The sequence below is a fragment of the Gavialis gangeticus genome, unplaced genomic scaffold, assembly GCF_001723915.1.
Source record: "Gavialis gangeticus isolate Ggan-Ray unplaced genomic scaffold, GavGan_comp1, whole genome shotgun sequence".
Classification (NCBI taxonomy): Eukaryota; Metazoa; Chordata; order Crocodylia; family Gavialidae; genus Gavialis; species Gavialis gangeticus.
In genome coordinates this window covers 39,135,903-39,143,253 of record NW_017729022.1, presented here as the reverse complement: position 1 = coordinate 39,143,253, position 7,351 = coordinate 39,135,903, and the positions used below count along the sequence as shown (strand labels likewise).

Below are 7,351 nucleotides of genomic sequence, written 5' to 3'. Positions count from 1 at the left end.
GGTGCCCAGAACTAGACACAGTGCTTCAGTTGTGGTCTTACCAACTGGGACTAGTGTGGGAGGAGCACCTCTCTGGATCTATTGGCAACACATCGGCTGATGCAAGCCAGAGTTTTATTTGTTTTGTTGGTGACTTCCTCACATTGAGGGCTCAAATTCATTCTCTGGTCAATTGTCACCCCCAGGTCCCTTTTGGGTACAGTGCCAGCCAGTGGACCACCACCCATCATATAGATATGGTAAAGGTTCTTCCTACTTAGATGAAGGACCTGGCACTTGACCCTATTAAACCTCACTACCCAGCCAGCCCTATTAGCATCTACACATGCATTGCAGTGGAGTGAATAACTCTGCCATAGGACAGCACTTATATCTGGCAGTACTAACCTACAGAGGAGTTAATTACTTTACTAGAGCCTAATAGGTCTGCACGTGTAGACTGGTGACACTTTGCTGCAGACCTAATTAAGCACTTGCAGTAAGCATCTCATGTTGATGTACCCAGTGAAGATAAAGACAGCCTTTTTCTGTCCCAAGGTTACTTACTTAAATGGTGCATGCTAGATATATATGCATATGTGCATACACACCCACAGACACTCATGAAAAAGTGAATGAAAAACACAGAAAGTAGAATATAAAAGCTCTCCAGAGCCATCAACTGTTCTTTTCTTTCATTTGTTTACCTTTCCATTTCTTAATTGTACTAAAATTTTAATATATAAGGGTGTTTCAGAAGCCAAATACCATTTCAAAATAAAATCATTTTGCATGGAAAGATCATTTACTGGACCACATCACTTCTCTTCTTCACATCCTACTCCAATTACCTGTGTGAGGCACAAGTACTTTGGGGGTCTAGTTCAAGCCCACTGCCACATGGGTGCTCTGCAAGTTTTTCTACTTACAGTTACTAACACACTTTGTAGTCTATCTGTTTATAAAACTAGAGAGTGGGAAGGAAGAAGTTTTCAATCCAGGCAGGACAGACTGGTACTGGTTGAGCAAGGAAACGAAGACTGGTTGTGTGAGGGAAGAAAGGAAGCTTGGGGCTCACTGAGCAAGGAGACTATAGACTGGAAGCCTGAAGAAAGTGAAGACAGTTGAATGCAGCTGGGGAAATAGTGAGATTAGATGGGAACTAAGGGGACAGACAGACAAACTGTATTGTAAGACAGTTTATTTTAGAACAGCAGGAAAAGAGAAAGACACCTGACAGGTAGCTGTGGTGTGGCAAGGAGTGGCAAGGAAAGGAGCCAGAAAATAAGCTGATGAGATGGGACAGATGATGACAGACCACAGGATAAAGACTGGATCTTAGCTGGCAGGGATTTAAATGTGTTTAATATGTGGCTAGAGGCCTCCTTTAGTGCACATTAATCAAATATTGCTCTGAAGATAGGAGTATTAAATTTCCTCAATGGCTTTTATATGGTCTTCATCACTATAGTATTTGAGTATTTCACATACACAATCTTTTTTCATAAAATCCCTGTGAGGAGAGGGAATAGTTATCATCCCCATTTTACAGAAGGGGAAGTAACACACACAGAGATTAAGGTTAATGTATACACTAATTTTGGGTGCCCAGTTTGAGATGCTTAAGACCAATTTTATTTTCATAATACTTAGCATTATGTGGCATGTTATATATTCAAGCACAGCTCCCACTGATTTCAATTTGCACTGATTTTTGTATGAAATCAGCCACTCGGAAAGCAAGTAACAAACCATTAGTAACCACCTCTGAAAATCTGATTTAAATGACTGGCTTAGCATAACACAGGAATTTGGTAGCAGAAGCAGGAATAGAATCCAGTTCCTTACAGAAGCATTCAACTGTCTTAGCTATAAGAACAGCTTTTCTCTTCCTGCTGTATTTGCCTCATTTACTACACACTTTCTGACTTGGGTGAAAATTAGGCGTGGGTCCATTATTCTCCTACACTACATAGTCCCCTGTGGAGGCACATTCTTGCACCAAATCAGGCACCAGTCCAGTAGAAAATGTAGTATTTGATCATGTCATTACAGACATGCAGGATCTTAGACATTTTCTAATGATGAAATTTTGCTATTTGTGGTAGCGAGGAGTCTCCGGGCAAGTGGTCCCAGGACCATGAGACCCCGAGAAATCCACTGGGCCCCCAAGATGAGGCTGGAACGCCCATAAACCCACCGGGCCTCGGGACTTACCTTCAGGGTCATTGGCAGTGTGGACCAGAGAGCCTCAGGCACAGCGTCGACCCGCTTCATCAGTGTGTGCCACATGCAGCTGACACACAGGAACTAACGTCACAAAAGCGCACTCGAAACTGGCAGGAGGAAAAAGAGACTCAGGACCATGGCACCAACAGCATAGAGCCTGAGTGGAGCATGCCCCAGGATGGGCAAAGTGAGCAGGGGAGAGCCTGCTTGCCTGAGTAGAGGCTCAGAGGAGCCTCTAGCCCAGGGGACACAAACTCCAATGAAGAACAGAGAGAAATGCACCACATAGGACCTAGACGGATGTTACATGCCATGGGAAATGACATGAGCTCCAATCATGAGTTTGTTCTGGGAAGCCATGACTTCATATTGACCATAAGAGTAATACATGTAGGTATTAGAAGCTATAAGCCAGCTAGGCTAGCCCTTCTGGACACTGTAGTAAAAGCCCCACAGACTGTATAAAAGGGATAGAGACTCTAATTACCAGAGCTGAGAAGACACAGGACTAGTAGCTAGATGCCAGGGCTGGAGAAGGAGGCTGATACCGTCTGGCAGTGTGACAGTGAAAAAAGGAGATGCCCGCTCGGTGCAGAATCCAGGCATGGACAACTTGTTCAGCCAGACATAACAACGGACAGGACATTACAGAAAGAGACTTTCCACAGCATAATCTGAGACTACTAACCAAGCTCGAGCTCAGCCAACTGAGTGGCCAGCTGATGATACCATCTTTCCATCAGATGGCCAGCAGCCTGGCAAGAGTATGAGATCTGGTTGGTGTAAGGACAGGGTGTAAGGAGAGGCAGAGCCCCAAGGACCAACAACCCAGGGCGCTCAAGTGGGTGAAGGCTATCAGTCAAGGATCCTCCCATCTTGTGAATAAGATCAAGACATGGTGGGCAAGATGAAGGGTGTGCCCTGTTAACATAAGTAAACGTAAGCCAAGCTGTCCGGCCCTAAGAACTGGCGTTCAGCAGCTGAACATGCCAGATCTCACTGACAGAGTTGAGTCGAGCACAGCTGTCTACACTATTCTTAATCACATTGAACAGTACCTTATTCTAAGCTATATGATGGATTTGCCTTAAACTTTGAGCAAGGACAAAGTTCTACTGGAAAGAACATACTATCTGTATGGGTCTTCTCTTGATCTTATGAATATGCCCTGTATCAGATCTCTACCTGGCAAAGCAGTTGTCCCCTGGCAAGCAAATATATTTACTCCAGCCTAGCCATTCATGTAATAAGGGAAGATGCTTAAATCCTAAAAAAAGCCATTCTCTTCACTGAACTACCCCCTTTCTTCCTTGCAGGATTTGAGTAAGATGGGTTGGAAGTATCCCTTTTAATTTAAATAATTCTAAAATCCAAAAAGCAAAAAGTCTCTGCTGGGACAGAACAGCAATCTGTACTCAGCATGGGCACAGGAAGTGGAAGTGGATGACTGAAAGTGGATTTGATATTATAATCTGAAAAGCGCCAAAGAAAAATTAGCAGTACCACCACAGAATGTGAAGTAATACACTCAAGTATGAGTATGTGCTTATACACACTTTTCATAGTTTCATATAAAAGATGCTCTCAAATATGTCAGCCTGATAAAATCAGAACATTTCACAAAGGTAATGTACAATATTTTAGAAATGCAGGTATAAAGGAAAAAGTATGCTAGTATGTTATATACTACTAACTTAATGCTACAGCATAATATAGCTATATACAAATTCATTTACACTGTGCAACAGTTATTCTTTTACATACTGTGTGACTGGCCTTTAATGGTTATTGCCTTTTTAAATAATTCACTTTTGTATAAAAAACAAATTAAATTCAATTTCCCGCTATTTTCTACAATGAGTTCCACCGAACTGGTTTCTGTGCCTTCTAATTTAAACCTTGGTGTGTATCAAAAACTTATAGACTCTTTATTCATACTGCTTACCAAAAGAATCAGCAGCAGACTTCTTTCAAGGGCTAAAACTATACACTTTCATGTTTTTTCATCAACTTTATTGTATAAAAAGTAAAATATGAATCTGTAAATGTTGGTTTATTTATTTCAACATTAAATTTTCAGGAGTGAATGCTCAGTTCCATGGAATTTATATACATGTACAAAACAAATGCAGCCAAAAGCAGTAAAAACTGCAGAGATATATTGAGATTTGGTACAATGGGGACAACTCACTAATCAATCAAGCTAGAAACAAAGGTTTAAAAGGAGACTTGACAACCAAGGCTTCAGGCCAGGGGTTGTTGGGAGAGTGATAGAAATGAAGTATTAAATCTTAAGATGCAGAGGGACCTCTCTACTAGTCAGTTGTTCTGCAGTATTGCCAAGAGAAGGGGGAAGCAATAATTTTCTTGTTGGGACGAGAGTGTTACATTTGATTTCATAAGTTTTGTTTAAGTTCTGTTTTATACACTTGTTAGCGCTTTTTAGTATAGGATACTGTGAAGGAGTGAGAAAGGGTAAACAAAGGCCCCGAGGTGCCTTACATTCTGGGCAGGGGAGGTCAGGAGAAGAAAAGCAGCCGGCAGCAACAGACAGGGAAAGGGAAAGCAAGCAACACTTACAGCATGGAGGGCCAGTGTGGCTGCAGCTGGAGACTGGAAGGGAAGAGAAGTAATCACCACACTTCCGGAGCAGCATCTTGCTCCACATTGGAGAAGGGAGGCTGCTCAGAGGTATTTCTGGTCCCGGAGAGGGGCAGAGTGGGGTTGATTCCCAGCGAGCTGCAGAGAAAGGCTGAGCATCCCAGCAGGCAAGTGTTGCGGAAACCTGCCAAAGAAACGCTGTGGGTGTGACCCAGAAAAGGAGGCAGGTGGAGGCCCAGGACGGCAGCATGGGCTCTATGGAGAGCAGGGCTGCAGGTAGGAGCCATGGGCAAGGGGGAAATATGCATGGGAATAAGGTGGCCACTGGCTTCCTCATCAAAGGAAAGGACAGGCAGGAGGGGTGGGTGGGTGTGGGTGTGTGTGTGTGTGTGAGATAAAGACAAAACAAAACAAAAACAATTTATGTCAGTAGTTTAAAATGCCTTGCACTATTACTAAATATCAGTTATCAGATTAGCATCAGCTGATATGGCTGGTTAATCATCGGCTATTGGTATCGGCCAAGAAAATCTTTATCTGTAAAAACATATTCCAGTTTCTAAGCAATTTCTTCCTCAATGTCTGGTTAGATACATTCCTTATAGTTTCTTATCTTAAACACACTGCACTCTAACATCATTAAAGAATAATGAAACTTAGAGAAAAAAGCCCTTTGTCACTATAATGATATCAGGCACAAAAAAATCCTTGCATCAGGCACTTAATAATTTTAAGTATTTGTAAACATCCTTTCCCACCTACAAAACAGAGATAATCACTCAATTATACTTTCCCAGGATGACTATGAAAAAAATAAGTAGAAAATTATAATTGTAGCATTTCTCTAATAATGTGGTTGGGAAGAATCAAAAGCCTAAAACACATTTTCACTAAATCATAAAATAAATATTAGTTACAATCACAATGAAAAGGTTTCAATAAAAAAATATTGATGTTTATGAGTGTTGATTTATAAAGAAAAAGAGAAAATTAGTGCAAATATCCATATCTTATTCATATTATTGAAGTTATACATAACGACCTATTTTGGATTGGTTAGTCTGTTTGATTTTGTAATTACATGCAAAGCTTTAAAAACAGTACTTTAATCAGTTGGAAATATATATAGTGCATGTCCTTACTGTACTGTCCTTTCTGTGCCAATGTTAACTTCAGACAGAACTTGTTAAATGAAGCCAACTGTTTATTTCTACATTATTACTTAATTAGGGAAAAAACTATTTGCCAAAGGGTTTTTATTTTGTTTTGGGTGGTTTTTTTGGACATAAGTGTAGGAAGATCAAAATACAGCACTCCCACTGAGGTTGATAACAGCTTTTATAGTGTTTGAAAATATGTTTGATGCTGAAATAAAAAGCACTAAGAGACTGTCACTTCACTGAATGTGGTAATCTGATTAAAGAGTAAAACAACAAACAGAACTACTAGGTCATCATGTAACATTAGCAGAGTATCACTTTTACCCATAATCCTACCACACTAAGGCTAAAAACAGACATTATTTTTGTTGCAACATCAGCTGTACCAGGTTGTGTCCAAGATGTCAGGCCCCTGCTACTCCCACGGCTTCAGGAGCCCAATCCTGCAGTAAAACTACAAATGGGGGAACAACTTTGCAAATGGGGGAACAATTTGTGGCTCCCCCATTTGCAGAAAGCATGCCCGAACTCCAGGGACTTCTGGGGTGCAATACTGCCAACAGAGGCCCCTAAAGCCCCAGAAACACCTGCCCAGGGTTCCCCCATTTTCAGAGACATACACTGAGTCAGAGGGTGACACCACAATATGCATGCCCGATGAATCCCTCACCAAAGGAATCCCTTGCTGGGAGATCCCCAAGGCAAGCCTTTGCAAGCAGAAACTCTCAGCAGGTACTCCCAGGGCTTCTTAGTTTCATAGCTGGTAGGGTTGGAAGGGACCTAAGCAGATCATCAAGTCCGCCACCTGCCATGGGCAGTAAAGAGTACTGGGGTCAAATGACCCCGGGTAGGTGATTATCTAGCCTCCTTTTGAAGACCCCCAGGGTAGGAGCATGCACCACTTCCCATGGAAGTTGGTTCCAGCTCCTAGCCACCCTGACTGTGAAGTAGTGCCTCCTGCTGTCTAGCCTGAACCTACTATCAATCAACTTATGGCTCTTATTCCTAGTTACTCCTGGTAGTGCTCAGGGGAACAGGGACTGTCCCATTCCCCGCAGGTCCCCCTGGTAAGTTTATAGACGGCCACCAGATCCCCTCTTAGCTTTCTCTTGTGGAGGCTGAACAGGTTCAGCTCCTTAAGCCTCTCCTGGTAGGGCCTGCCCTGCTGCCCCCTGATCATGCGAGTGGCCCTCCTCTGGACCCTCTCCATGTTGTCCACATCCCTCCTGAAGTGTGGCGCCCAGAACTGGATGCAGTACTCCAGCTGCGGCCTGACAATGTCGCATAGAGGGGCAGGATCACCTCCTTGTACCTGCTCGTGACGCATCCGCGGATGCATGACAAGGTGCGGTTAGCCTTACTGACCACGTCCTCACATTGGC

At 42.7% G+C, this 7,351-nt stretch overlaps 1 protein-coding gene across 2 annotated transcripts in view; it reads right to left on the bottom strand.

The window, feature by feature from the left end:
• The window catches only part of METTL25 (methyltransferase like 25), a 171,136-nt gene that overhangs the window by 154,164 nt on the left and 9,621 nt on the right, over positions 1 to 7,351 (bottom strand). Inside the window, exon 1 of one of the 2 annotated variants that reach the window (XM_019514806.1) lies at positions 2,197 to 2,322. The exons of the other annotated variant lie outside the window; for it this stretch is intronic. The gene's annotated coding sequence lies outside the window, so the exon portion shown is untranslated. Of the gene's footprint in view, positions 1 to 2,196; positions 2,323 to 7,351 lie in introns of those variants that run through there. 2 annotated transcript variants of the gene reach the window in all.